At 34.7% G+C, this 15,907-nt stretch overlaps 1 protein-coding gene across 2 annotated transcripts in view; it reads left to right on the top strand.

The window, feature by feature from the left end:
* The first annotated feature begins 1,545 nt into the window (after positions 1-1,545).
* The window catches only part of pld1b (phospholipase D1b), a 74,905-nt gene continuing 60,543 nt past the window's right edge, over positions 1,546-15,907 (top strand). The window contains exon 1 of one of the 2 annotated variants that reach the window (XM_021470348.3): positions 1,546-1,663. The gene's annotated coding sequence lies outside the window, so the exon portion shown is untranslated. Of the gene's footprint in view, positions 1,664-12,110; positions 12,218-15,907 lie in introns of those variants that run through there. The other variant, XM_021470349.3, reaches the window with a different exon arrangement.

Below are 15,907 nucleotides of genomic sequence, written 5' to 3'. Positions count from 1 at the left end.
CAACAAATAATAACTTGACTTCTAGTTGACCATTTGGAAAAGTGGCAGAAGGTAGATTTTCCTGCTGAATCATCTGTTGAACTGCATCCCAATCATCACAAATACTGCAGAAGACCTATTGGAACCCGCATGGAGCCAAGATTCTCATAGAAATCAGTCAAGTTTGGTGAAGGAAAAATCATGGTTTGGGATTACATTCAGTATGAGGGTGTGCAAAAGATCTGCAGAGTGGATGGCATCATCAACAGCCTGAGGTATCAAGACATTTGTGCTGCCCATTACATTACAAACCACAGGAGAGGCAATTTCTTCAGCAGGATACTGTAGCGCTCCTTCTCTTACTTCAGCCTCCACATCAAAGTTCCTGAAAGCAAAAAAGGTCAAGGTGCTACAAGATTAGCCAGCCCAGTCACCAGACATGAACATTATTGAGCATGTCTAGGGTAAGATGAAGGAGAAACCATTGAAGATTAATCCAAAGAACCTTAATAAGTCCTGCAAGAACACTTTTTTTTTGCCATTCCAGATGACTTTATTAATAAGTTATTTGAGTCACTGCTTTTGAATCATTGTCATTGCTTTTTTTTTTGTTTGTTTAAAAAAGTATATGACTTGTATTTTATGACAATGTGCAGTATATAATAATGATTCTACTATAAGAATTGTTCTCGCATGTTTTCCTACAGTACATGAACAAAAACCCTGCATGTTATCGGAGTAGTTTGTCTGGATTCATAGTATTCTGAGGACTGTAATAAGGGGAGCCGCTAGGGGGGCAAAAGTTAGGACTTTTCTAAGGGCCCACGCATTACCGTATGTTTTTGGACTGTGGGGGTACTGGGTGGTTCATACTATCTTAATTTACATTATAAGACTTTTTTAAACAATTGTATACACAAGTAAAGTTTTACCAATCGTGACGTAAAATCTAATTCAAATACTTACCAACCACACTGGAACAATTAGCTTAACGTCATGAATGTGTTTTCACATTGATTTTGGGTAATTTTACTTTTTAAAAAGTGATGGAATGCAACTTTAACTACTACATCAATGAACCACAATTAACAAACTTAAGGGATAGTAACTGGAATGCTAATGGCTAGGTTAATTTGGGAGTGACTATAGTCAACACCACTTAGCAACTAAACACCTTAAAAAGGGATAGTTTACCCAGGCCTACTTACCTCAACTGAATCACTGATTAAGACACAGATGAAGGTATTGTCAAAATATACTTGAAATTTAGCCAGTGACGTCCATTTGCAACATTATTTATAGTTTCTTCAGCGTTTAGTGGAAAGAAATGCAAACAGAACAATTGGAAGGTTAGTAAAGTAGCTTTGTCTGATTTTTTAGTGTCTGTGTCTTTAAAAACATTTCATAAACAACACCAAATTACGGCATACATAGTTTGACATTTTAAAGCCAAGCGAAAAACAAGCAGATTTCCTCGTATGAACACGGTAAATGTTATTTTTAACACTGTACATATCACCGGGTGTGGACGTTGCATGCATTATTTAAATGGGCGGGTCGAACAGTGCAGAAGAGGAAGCGAGAGCCCGCTGCTGATCCGCGATCATTTGCTCTCGTGCTCACTTTATAGTTAACAAGCGGATTCACAGCGCCGCGCGCGACTGTGCCTTCAGTTCTTCGTCAGGTATGTTTACGTGACTTTATATGACTAACAGACGCTCTTTTTCTGTGGGTGAAAGTGAGACGGGTAAGTTTTCAAACGCGGGAAAGTAATGACAGCTGGTGACAGTCCTGTGGTGTCCTAATGCAGTTGTAGTGACATATCTGACACACATGGCAGCAGAAGCTGGCAGCCATACAAGCATCTGGACTGCATTACAACTGACGATGCTACACCACGGGATTGTTTGTATTAACTAGAGTAAAAACCGAGTGTGATGGCTTTAAAATAATACATTTATGTTTTCACTGTCCACACCCACTGATTTTGTAAGGCAAACAACCAGCTGTACCTGCAGGGCAACTTCGAATAACTGAGCTGATTCTTATTGTTGTTACAAACAATACTAAACCTTAGTGACAAATACTAACAAACAGATTTGAGCTGTGTTTATGCTAATATTTTGATTGGAATTTCAGAATATGACAAATGGACCTATGTAGCATCCTTTTCTGACATAGTGTGCGTGAATTCAAATATATTTGTACTGCCTTTAAATCAAATATGTATGTTTAGACTTAAATACATTTCTGTTTCTTGTGATATATAGTAAAAAAAATTGAATATGTGTGTTCTGGACAATTTGTGACAGGTTTAGTGAGATTCCTTACAGAATGTCAAACAAGAGTGACAATTAAGGATTTTCTGTGATTTTTTAAAAATTCGGCTTCATTTTCTAGATTTTGCAGATTTCTTTTTCTAGATTTTAAAGCAAGTTTTCCAAAAATCTGGTCAATTAAGCATACTATTCGAGCATTTTTGGATAAATCTCACTAAACCTATAAATTACATGCCAGATTACACAAAGAAATTCTCTCTTTTGATATATTTTTTCTTTTTTTTGTACTTTCATAGTCAAACTGTAAATTTGTTTGTTTAGATTTTGTATTAAACTTGTCCTAAACAGTCATTTTGTGAGGTTCATCAAAACATTAATGGCTGATATACTTAATTAAGTTTAGTTTACAATGGGGTATATGCACACAGACTTTTAATTTTCAGCCAGCCAGTCTTTCCGATTCCGGTGAACTGTCTTTCCATTATAAAATTGCCATGTTAAAGGTTTGATTTCTTTAAAAATCTGCGATCTTCAGTGCCTGATAGTTACACGATATGAACTGGGTCTCAGACCGGACAAGAAGTACTGCATTAAAATCCATTTCCCCCCGGGCCCCGGCAATGTTTTTAAAATATGACTATTAATTTTAGCCCATTATTTTCAGTGGAGTTTCTGCACTCACCTGCTGATCCTGAGGGTGCTAGCAGTTACACAGTCTTTCATCTGCATTTATGCTTGAACAACTAAATGAATGCTTAACTCTATTTAACTGTATATTTTTAATGACATTACAACATCAATGCTGTAAAAAGGAACCTTATAAGTTTTAAAAAACAGTCATCTTAAGCGTTAATCGTTGGCTGAAAAACACTAGCTGTGCATATAGCCCATTGGCTGCTTGATTAGCTTTAGCAGAGGAGACTATACATTTATTTATTGATTATCTTGATCAAACTGTACAATATAGCCCTGCAAAATTGGTCATTTTGTTGTCTGTCATCAATCCGATCCCCTTAAGGATCTTGGGACACACTGGGAGTGTCTGGTTGACTTAGTGGGAGGTGTGTGATTATATGTGTGCTTGGTACACATATCATACTATTGTCTTATGGAGTTGCAACTTTACCCTTTGTACCCTAATGACACTAACTCCCACATATGACAACAGCATACATTTAGTTTGCATGTATGTGTATGTGTGTGTGTGTGTGTGTGTGTGTGTACACGTACAAAACACAGACCATACTTGTGATCTTATGGGTGTGGTTTCTCAGATATGACAGGTCTGTCATATGATAATACTCATATTATACTGAGCGCAGTGGTTAATCTATGTGATATATCAGCTGTACGTTACAATGATAAAAGTCTTGTAAGAGTTGCTAAACCTCCTCTTCCCCTGTAGCGACATCACTCTTCCTCCTCCTTTATTAAACACAGGGGGCCCAGCAAGATGTGTGAGCACTTCTGCGTGGTGTTAACCTAAGCACAAGTTGCTTTTTTTGTTTGGCAGTGGTGGTGGCTTGTGCTCTGCTATAGTGTTTTTGAGCACTACATGGTCAATCCTTTGTGAAATTAGTTTTTTAATATCATTATGGATTTGCATTGGTCTTGAAAGAGGAAACAGAGCTTGTGGTTGATGTGTAATTTTCTTTTATTCAGTTTGTTGTTGAGGGACAGGAAGTTGAATTCACCACTGTATTTATTTTTGATGTTGTGTGTGTTCTGGAATGGTTTAGTAGAATCAGACCCTCCTCATGTGATCATCTTTATTGCAACACATGGTACAAAATAGGCATACAGTAGATGAGAATGGGGTGTTGCAATGCAAAGTTGAAACCAGTGGTTTTGTTGGTGGTTTGAGATGTTTTGCAGTGACACAGTTGTGAGTTGCTTTTATTAACATGTGAATGATTGCAAGCTAAAAGGGATTGTTCGTCTGAACATGACGTTTTCTGTTTATTTACTTAACCTCAAGCCATCCGAGGCACTTTGAGAGTTAAAACAACATGTACTGGATAAACAAAGTTAATACTGTCTGTGCAGAAGACTGAAATTGTTGTGAACATTTGCGGAAGCTGTGAAAAAATAATGGTCCACAGAATATTATCGGCCATATCAGTATTGGCATCATTATTATACAGTATTATGTACAAGTGTCATAATTGTTAAAAAAAAATACTTGTATTAAGATAAAATATGATCATGCCTTGATTTTGAATTATTTATTTAGGACAGTAAGGTCTGATTTTGCTAAGACAAAAGTATTGTCACTTAACAGAAATAATGTACAACAGTATAGAATATAAAGTCATGATAAAGTGGAAAAAGAATTAATACTGTGTATGACTCCTATGAGCTTGGAGGACTGCATCCATACATCTCTGTAGTGACTCAAATAACTTATTAATTAAGTCATCTAGAAGGGCAAAGAAAGCGTTCTTGCAGGACTCCCAGAGTTCATCATGATTCTTTGGATTCATCTTCAATGCCTCCTCCATCTTACCCCAGACATACTCAATAATGTTCATGTCTGGTGACTAGGCTGGCCAATCCTGGATCACCTTGACCTTCTTTGCTTTTAGGAACTTTGATATGGAGGCTGAAGTATGAGGAGGAGCGCTATCCTGTTAAAGAATTTGCCCTCTCCTGTGGTTTGTAATGTAATGGGCAGCACAAATGTCTTGATACCTCAGGCTGTTGATGTTGCCATCCACTCTGCAGATCTCTAACATGCCGCCATACTGAATGTAACCCCAAACCATGATTTTTTCTTCACCAAACTTGACTGATTTGTGTGAGAATCTTGGGTCCATGCGGGTTCTTCTGCAGTATTTGTGATGATTGGGATGCAGTTCAACAGATAATTCAGCAGGAAAATTAACCTTCTGCCACTTTTCCAAATGATTAACTTGAAGTCAAGTTATTATTTGTTGCTCTTACAAATCGTTTATCTGGTTCCATATCATCAATTATCATTATTAGCTAAAATCATAGATGCCTTAGGGGCCGATTACACTAAATGCAATTTTCCTGTTCTGAAAATGCGAGGTGCACTGCACTGCCTTTTTTGTTGACAAGAAAAAAAGATGTGTGGTGCGCTTTTTATGTTGCCAGGCCTCGACTGAATCAGCTGCGTATTGTGCATGTGCATTGCTGTTAATCTTGTAATAATTGTACTATTTAATAATAGTGTAATATTCACGATTAGTGAAGTCATATACAGTAACTCCAGAGAACTCGAAACAGCGGCCACTTGTCTCTCGTCCATCTTTAAAAGTCTATAGTTGTTTTAACAACACAAAGACTGATGTCACCTCAGTGCTAACTCTGCCTCTGCTTTCATTTGATTGGAGAATGAAAAAGACGCAACTGACATAGCATGATTTTCTGCTCAGAGTCTACTTTTTCAACTACATGCATGCAAAATGCTTTTGGCCATTAGTAAACCATAAAAAAAGATACCTATCAATGCAACAAGCGTGTTTGGTGTGAACAAGGTCTTCGACATTTTAGTGAATCGTACATTACTCAAATTGCGTTTCATTACACATTTCAGATGACAAATAGCCTAGAGTGCGCTGTCTATGTTTTTTCAAAACTGAACTAAACATTTAAGGATGTTTTAAATAGTTTTAAAGCACGTTTATACAGCAAAGTTGGTGCAGAAACCACACCTGAAGTGCCATAAATTATCAAAAAATTTTATTTACATAAACGTGTTCAAACAATAAATACATTTAAGGCAACATTGAGACTGAATTCCGAAGCACGATATACAGACACAGACTAGTTTTAGGTCAACCTAAAATCTGTAGTGTAAAGATGCTTTTAGCCTTCATTTAGTGAAATGTAAAATACATTGCTCAGGGTTTGTTACAATCCAGATGACAAATGCACTATTTTTGCTGTCGACATTTTTGTAAAATTGAAATAAGTTATTCGGGGCAGGTTTTGTTATATGTTTGAAATAAGTTATTTAAGTTTCCCAGTATTGGGTTGCGGCTGGAAGGGCATCCGCTGTGAAAAACATATGCTAATAAGTTGGCGGTTCATTATGCTGTGGCAACCCCTGATAAATAAACGGACTATGCTGAAAAGAAAATGAATGAATGAAGTTATTTAGGGCAGGTTTTGTTTTATGTTTGTAATACACGTCCTGCTCATGCACATCCACAAGAAACTGTAGTCAATTATATGTTTATAGATGTGTTTGCAGATTGACAAAAATGTAGCTCAAGGCACATATTTTCAATGAGGCTCTGTTGCAGCCATGTATTTATTGTGTATTTTGACACTGAGTTTCTGCCAAAAATTTCCTTTAATGCTGAACTGAGAGAGGAAACGTCACCTACATCTTGAAGGGCCTGAGCTCGAGTAAATTGGAGTCAGCAAATGTACATTTTTGGATGAATTATTCCTATTATGAATGTCCTGTGACCAGACACACAGTCGCTCTGTCTTTACTTCAGCACAATAGACTGAAGCTTTTGCACATGATATAGCACTTCTGATTCTGTATTGATATATGTGCTAAACCATACATTTTTCAAAGATTCAATTTAAATGTCATTTGTGACCCCGGACCACAGAAAGTATGAAGGTTTGCAGGAATAGCCGACAATACATTAAATGGGTGAAAATTAAAGATTTCTCTTGTATGTCGAAAATCATTAGAATATTAAGTAAAACTCATGTTGTTAAACTACTCTGTGAGTTTCTTATAATAAATATATGAAAACTTATTTTTGATAGTATTATGCATGGCTAAGAACTTAATTTTAACAACTACATTCAAAAAAATAATTTTTGTAGCTGAAACAACACAATTCTTGAGAGTTTTCTGGGAACAACATCATTGTTTTATTGTTAAAATCTATTAAAACGAGTTATGTTAACCTAATAGGTTTGTGTTATGAATGAATGAATTGTGTGGAACCCTGCAGTTTTTTTTTACAGTGTATAAGGTCAGCTTTTCTTTAGAATATATATATTTTTGAACCCTTAGTTGATATATAAATCTCAGTTTCCCAAAACTGCCTATTATAACTGGTTTTGTAGTCTACATTTGACGCGCTTAAGGTAGTGTTTTGCAAGAATAACAACATTTATTAAGGATGACAGAATTGCAATTAACGGAGCTGGTGTTAAATTAAATCACAAGTTCTTTTTAATCAAATCCCAGTGAATTTAACTAAATTAAAGTCCCTCGTTTGTGAGGATAACAAGTAATGGGTGTCATTCACAACTAGAGGGCGCTTTACTTCCAAGATTTAACATTCAAGCCTGCAGTGTTTAATATAGGCGAAACGCATTAAAAGCATTACCCACGTGACATTGATATGGATTTTGAATGATCAGTGAGACAATAAATTAGTTCTGCTGTCTCAAAGCATGCATAGGAAACCAATGAATGCCAAATGGTCCACGCAATCTAGAGAGGCTTGATTAATAATTTATGTTTTAGATGGAATGGTTTTGGATATGGGGATTGTTTGCAATGCTACATTTAATCTGCTGTAGGAGCATTAGCTATTAACATGGCTTCATTGTGCATCGATGTTCAGTAAATAAATAAATAAGGATTCCTGGCAATGGTTGTGGTGGCCCTCCTCTGTGATTCTTTGTATAAGCCCATTAGAAAAGCAGTAGGCTGGATTCATGCTATTGGAAATGCAGTTAATATATCACCAGCTCGCAGTTCATGAATGCCTGGATAAAGGCTGTTTTGTGTGGTTAGACACTTGTTAATGTTGGTAAAGGGTGGGAATGAGGACCGAACAATGCTTGTTTTAGATTCTGAATACAAGATTTATACCCGATCGTTGCTCTGTCAATGATTTATTGTGCTTTACATTGTTGTGTTTGGCCGAGAGGTGCACAGCAAATTGCTTAATTTTTGTCACTAAAGGCTTTATTTTGATGTTGAATAGTTCAAGGTCAGTGTTTTTCATTTAAATTAATACAGATTATTTTAATAATTAATATATTTTTACATTGACTAAATCAATGAATGAAACAAATAAAAAATATTTACTGTCATAAAAATCTTACTAAATACTAAATACTTTTAAAGGTTTTTATTTATTTATTTATTTATTTACTTACTGGCTCAGTTTTGAGGCTTATTTTGTTTATTATAAAATCACATTGATAATTACACGTTAGTTATTTGAAATATTTATAATATCAATTCATGCATACAACTTTAGATTTTTATTTAATATTAGTAATTGTTGAAAATAACATCATGCAAAATCAAAACGTTAACTAAAATCAAAGCTATTTTAATTGTATTGTAGATTTAATAATGTTAAAATAACAATTATTATAATTTTTAGTTTCTTTTTGCAATGTAAAGAAGGATGTAATTATAATATGATTATAAGTACATATTATTTTTGTAATGTAAATATAAATATTGCCAAAAGGATAAAATATGTTTCATGTAAAAAAAGAAGAGATAAGTAAAAGAAATTTTAAAAAATTTAGGCAATTGACGAATGATGTATGTGGTAATGGGGTGGAAAAATAATAAGCTTGTGCTTCATCCCACTCCATTGACGACCATGTTGAAATGTATCTTTTGTTAATGATATTTTATGTATGATATTTTTGTTTGAAAATAAATCATAATCAAATCAAAATCAAATAACCTGGTGCTATACAGTGCATTTTTACCAACAAATAAATTCATGTAAACAGATGCATATTATTTTCGAAAGGTAAATAATATGGTGCTAGGTGTTTATTGTTTATGTATACTACAGTTCTAGATGCTAGCACTGCACAATGTAAAGCTTCAGCATTGGTATCGCAATACTTACTTAATGACTTATTTTTGAGGCTTATTTTGTTTAACTTGAAATGACTTGCACATTGATATCACAATGTGCAAACCTGCAATAGTCACACCGCTGGATGTCAGCCATGCCGAGATGATATTCAATATGATATTGAACACTATCCACAGTTCTAAATATACATGATTTGTGAGTCAATGCAAAGTTTAACAATACATTTATCAATTAGTTTGTCATTTGCATGTGTTTTAAGACCTGTGACTGTCTGAACATTTCAAGCCTATTTATTTGATTTTATGCACAAGAAATTGTGTTTATAACTTTAAAAGAAATATTAATATGATGCATTAACATTTCACTAATAATTAACATTAATATGATGATTTGTGCCTGTATGTATGCTGGACTCCAAGAAAACAATCAAATAGAATTTATTTTATTTGTGTCGTTGCTCTACTGTATCTATCAATGCTTGTGATTGGAGTATTGTTTTTATGCAGAAATCATCCTAATTAATAGAATTTCATTAATTTATATACTTTTTGTAACGTAAAATATAATATAGCACTGTATATGCAAATGCAAATGTTATATGCTTCCAGCACCATATTAAATTTACATACTTTTTTACATTGCAAAAATACTATTATACCAATCATATGGTATTTTTGCAATGTAAAGAAGCATGTAAATATAGTAAGATTTTATGCATCATTGTACTGTTACACTACGTTACAAAAGTCTTGTCATTGATCCCAGTTGTAAGAGCAAGAAATAATAACTTGACTTCTAGTTGATCATTTGGAAAAGTTGCAGAAGGTAGATTTTTCAGATGAATCATCTGTTGACCTGCATCCCAATCATCACAAATACTGCAAAAAACCTATTGGAACCAGCATGGACCCAAGATTCTCACAGAAAACAGTCAAGTTTGGTGAAGGAAAAATCATGGTTTGGGGTTACATTCAGTATGGGGGCATGTGAGAGATCTGCAGAGTGGATGACAACATCAACAGTCTGAGGTATCAAGACATTTGTGCTGCCCATTACATTACAAGTCACAGGAGAATGCAAATTCTTCAGCAGGATAGCGCTCCTCCTCATACTTCAGCCTCCACATCAAAGTTCCTGAAAGCAAAGAAGGTCAAGGCGCTCCAGGATTGGCCATCCCAGTCACCAGACATGAACATTATTGAGCATGTCTCGGGTAAGATGGAAGAGGAGGCTTTGAAGATAAACCTAAAGAATCTTCTAAAACTAAAACGACATTTAAAAACCAAACATCCCAGTTGCAAGGACAAACCTGTGGACTATTTTCAAAGACGACTCCAATAGCATCTTGATGTTGAAAACAAGTATAGGCACTCTGCGCATCTTACTGTGCTCACCGTGTAGCAAAGACCAAGAAAGCCCACACAATAGCAGAAGAGCAAATAACTGGTGATTATTATAAAAATGGTCATGATTGTTTTAATCATTTTACTTTAATTTGCTTGTTTGTTCTGTTCAGCAGGATCACTGTTGATGTTTTATTAACAGTTCGGTTTAGTTAATGGTACATAAACTTTTCCTCACGCTAACCACCGTTGACAGTATTTGACGTTTTTACTTTGTAATATTTTTATAATTTAATACATTTTGTTAAATGACAGCAATAAAAATGTTGTTTATTTGTAAGTCGTGATTTTCTTGTGATTTATCTGTCACTACTTGTGTATATTGTAGCGAGGCAGAGGGAAAACAGCGACACAGTTGGATAAGTTTACAGACAAGTCCCCGGAGGGTGCTTTATTTACAAAGTGAATGGTGTGCAAACGGTGCTCTTCTACAAGGTGAGGTGCTCTGGTGCTCCGGGAAGTAAGTGAAGGACAGTGAGTAGTCGGGTGTGGGATCGTCACGAGCTGGAGTCTGCTGTGGAGAGACAGAGAGACAAGCATTAGCGCAGGGAGTCATTAGAGGAATAAAGCTCGTCTTCTTCTGGCGTGGGCTTGGCTTATATGCCTCTCCGCTTGATGACGTCCAGCTGTGAGCGATCCTGTGCTGATGATGGTCCAGCTGGGTTGGATTAGCGACCAGGGCGACGTGGCATGTGTGTGCTCGTTACAATATTAACAAATAAATACAAATTAATTATAATTCCTAAAATTATATTATAGTTCCTAAAAATTTGGGTTGCGGCTTGATACATGTAAAAATGTGGGTCCCGTGGCCAAACCAGTTGAGAATCACTGATTTAAAGGGCTTTACCGTTCATAATAGCCACTTTTTATACCAAATGATCAACTAGAAGTCAAGTTATTACTTGTTGTTCCTAAAACTTGGATAGTTGACAAGGCAACTATTGTCAGGTAGTGTAGTTCAATCCTAAAATATAATGGTGTACTATACACACCACCACACCAAATACAACATCTACTGTACTTATAGATATGTAAAAAATAAAAATGATAAAATCTCCATGATGTAACATGAGCCGCTCAACAGTAACTGCCTATATTTGTGTAAAGAATCATCACAAGTTTGTTCCTTTATCACCTTTAACCATCGGCAGAGGTCGTTTTTTTATGACTTTCTTCAGCAGTATCTCCGCTTTCCATTGTGGCACTAAAAGACCCACAAGTGTTACATTTCAAACACGTGCAGCGCTCTCTCTTTTTCTCTTGATGTGGGTGTGTGTGTGGACTGTCATGTCATCTGCCAGGAGTTGAGCGTAATAACAGCTTTCTCCTTCAGTACGCCTTTTCCTTCAACCGCCATTCTGATGTGCATTAAAAAACAAAACACCATGAAAGCAATTGAAGTCTCTGATAAAGTACGTGCTTGTGCATCTCCTCAGAGATAAGACAAGGAGATAAGTGTTATATAAGAGGAATCATCTGGCAAATATTAACTTTTCTGAGTGTGTGTGTGTGTGTAAAGACACATACTGTAAAAAAAGGAGCTCATCCCACACAAAGCATATGGCATCTCTGTTAAGCTCCGCCCCCTTTTGTCATGTGACCACTCAGTTTCAGCCCCCCATATACACTGCTGTTCATCTGCGAGGGCTGTATTTACTGTGTTGCACAGTGCTTGAGGTTAGTTTGGACTTTTCTGAAGCAGAAGAAAGGGAGGATAACAGAAATGATGGGGGCGTCTCTGCCTGTGCGCAGGCAGGTTAGTGAACATTTTTTTTGTTTTGTTTTAGAATCAGTTAAGTTTTCTGTCATGGATGTATTAACCTCTTTTTAAATAGTTGAAATGCTTTTAGATGCGCTTGTCTTTTAAATGAGTCTAAAACATGCTCATTCATGGGGCTTTTTTTTTTTTGGTGTGTGAGACCATAAAATTCCATGCATGCAGACGGAGCAATGAGAAATATGTGTGTTTGCATTGAGGGTGTGATTATTAGCTTGTTATATCTAAATTATTTGCTTAATTCTTTTTTTTAAATGTTTCCTAAGTGATTTTTAATTTTCTATTATGTTTTTTCTTCTAGAAAGAGTTTTCTTCTAGTATTTTAGTTTGTCTGTAATTAATTTATTTGTAAATAAATTTGCAAGTATGCATGGGGCTAGAATGGAAATATTCTTTATATTAGAATATTTTGTAGCTTTATATTTGGAAATTTTCTGTTTTATCGTTCCTAAGGTATATGTTGTGTTTTTGAAACTAATGAAGTTAGCAGAGGTCAATGATTTATTTTTATTATTTAACCTGACATGTTTACTGTTTTCAAAATATTATAAATGTTTTATAAAATAAGATATATTGCATTCAAGGGGAAAAAAGTTGTTGTTTTTTACTTGGACATTTTAAAAGATCTTATTCTAGAGCAGTAATCACAATACTGGGATATTTTGTCCAAGGTTATCATACTGTCAGAAACTTTTACCAGCCCATGCCTACTTTTAAGGTCAATATTATTAGCCTTAATTTTCCCCAATTGGCTAAAGAACAAAGCAGTGTTCTCCGATGACTTGTCTTAAGATAATAAACCTACTTAAGTCTTTAATTTGCACTTGAAGATGAATGTTAGCAAAATATTATGGTCTGTCATCATGGCTAAGACAAAAGAAATGAGTTATTGAAAACTGTTATGCCTAAAATGTGTTGAAAAAACTCTGTTAAACAGCACTCAGGAAATATATGAATAATAGCTACAATTTATGAGGGCTAATCATTTTGTCTTCAGCTGTATGTGGGTTATCGTGAGTCACCGGCATTTCATTTAATAAAAGACGTTTGTATTAATCATTGATGAATATAAGCAGAATTGCTGATTTAATAAATGTCTAAATAAAGCTTTTTAATTGACACTTTGTTTCTTATTTTTTTACATTTTTATTTTTTTATTATTTTAATTTTTTTTTTATTATTTGCACAACAGGTTTTTTATAATGGTAAAAATATTAAACAGCTCTTTGTGGAACCAAAGAATTAAATTTTGGAAACTTTTTTTAAGATTGTTGATATAAGACCAAATTGCATGAACTAAATTCGCTGTGTGTGTGTGTGAATTCAAAAGTGTACGGGTGTTTCCCAGTACTGGGTTGCAGCTGGAAGGGCATCCGCTGCGTAAAACATATTCCAGAGTAGTTGGCGGTTCATTCCAATGTGGTGACCCCTGATAAATCAGGGACTAAGCTGAAGGAAAATAAATGAATGAATGAATGAATGAATTCAGGGGAGTACAGGGTAAAACAGTGCACAATGCTAATCCCCATACTTCTCCTTTTGATTGATTACATTATGCATTGCAAACATTTTTATTACAAGTTTGATCAAATGTTATGTTTAAATATGCAAGCAATGCATTTTAATTAAATTTGTGCTCATTTTCAAACATTTCTAGCACAAAAAAAAATCTGAACACTAGACAATCTTGCTCTTTTTGATATATTGGAGTCAATGTTTCTTTACTGAGGGGATTTTGGGAATCTCTTTCATATTTCTGCAAGTATTCACCCTGTGGTAAGCAGACTGATCACCGTCCACCTTCCTGATTTCTGTTTGCTAGCATACTGTGCTTCCTACCAGCTCTTTACATCCACACAGAAAACATTGTGTTGTATTTGCATTTGGTTCTCACTAATAACAATGTGGCTTGTGAGAGAATTTTTCTCTGTGGAGAAAAGATTGGTGTTATAAATGTTAATGTAAGGCATGTGTTTGGACATAGTATATATTTAAAATAGTTTCTTTTTCATCATAAAGTTGATCTAAAGCAGTGATGTCCAAACTCGGTCTCAGTATACAGTACTAGAAACTTCCTGGCAGGTGTGTGGAAGCAAGTTAGAGCTTAACTCAACAGGACACCGGCCCTCCAGGACTGGTTTTGGACACCCCTGATCGAAGGCTGACTTTTATTTTATTTGATTGTTTGTTTGTATTTTTTTACTTAAAAAAAATAATAATTTGTTTAATACTTTTTTTAAATTTAATTACATTTTCTATTTTTTATTTTATTTATTTATTTATTATTATTTTTTTTAATTGTTTTATTATTATTTTATTTACAATTTATTAACATTTTTTGTGTTAGCACTCAAAAAGTATACAGTAGGTTATACATGAGTATTTTATATTGGCTGTCAAGATTAGTTCAGGTTTAGACAAAAGAAGGTTACATATATACTGAAAATATTCCACATAGTTAAAGGGTTGAAAGGTTAAATCACTTAAAACAAGAAAAAGATATTTAGGATTTTTTACATTTTTATTACTATAGCCATAGGCCATAAGAAAAAAAATTATATATTTTAATTAGTACTTTAAACAGTGTAGGGCTGGATGATTTGGTCTAAAGTCTAAATCTCGATTTATTGAAGATTTTAACTCGACTATGATTTATGAACAATTATTTTATTTATTTATTTACATAGTTCACTTATAAGTTTTGTACTAAAAATATGCCATATACAATTGCACGAAGGATGAACTGGACCATACCCATGCAGAAGTATAAAGTAGCCTGAACAGGTTCACATGACTCCACATGCGGTAGGGAAAGTAATTGAAAAAATTGAGCTGGAAAAATTAGATCAATTATAGGTTCTGAATGGCGATTTCCATTTCTTTTTGATTAATCGCCCACCCCTTAAACAGAGCATTAAATTAAAACATTTTCTTATGCTGACCTGAACCTATAATATAAGTCACACTGTAAAAAACATTATTGATCCCTAAAAGTTTTTTTAGTTGAATCAACATCTGTCCAAATGACTAAAAGTATTAAGTTAAACATTGTATAACTAAAATATTTAGTTGAAACCTGATTAAATATTTACACTTAAAGTACCATAAAAACATTTGTTGTCATGACTTTTTGTATATCATTTTTTACAGTGCAGATTCCTTTTTTCTCAAATACAGTCATCATTTTATCTCTCTTTATGTTATTTGAACCTTTATGGACGTTGTTTTGTATCGGGTTGAGCTGTATTTCTGTTATGGTTTGGGTTTGGATATATGCAGGGATCTGACGTTGTTATACCGGTTTGACAGACTGTGCTGTTCAATGAAGGACTTGCTTCATCAGGTTGATCCACACACACACACACACACACACAAGGATACAGCTGCCTTTTTTCCTGCTTCTGTGTTTGAAAAGACTTGGTCTCCTGCCAGTTAAACGATACCTTTCAATGAACACTATTGGCTGTGCATTAATTACAGGGACAGTCCCATTGGAGCAGTGCATGGGTCAGTAACTCGCCAGTTTCTGAATCACCTGTGCAGCATGCAGTTTATTTGACTAAAGCCAGACTGGTAGAACTTCTATCATTATTCACTTATTCTGTATTTGTTCCAAACCAGTTTGGGTTTCTTTCTTCTGTTGAACACAAAAGAAGATAGACTAGAGAA

Source organism: Danio rerio, chromosome 24 (assembly GCF_049306965.1).
Source record: "Danio rerio strain Tuebingen ecotype United States chromosome 24, GRCz12tu, whole genome shotgun sequence".
In the NCBI taxonomy this organism is placed as follows: domain Eukaryota; kingdom Metazoa; phylum Chordata; class Actinopteri; order Cypriniformes; family Danionidae; genus Danio; species Danio rerio.
This window is presented reverse-complemented; position numbering and strand designations above follow the sequence as displayed.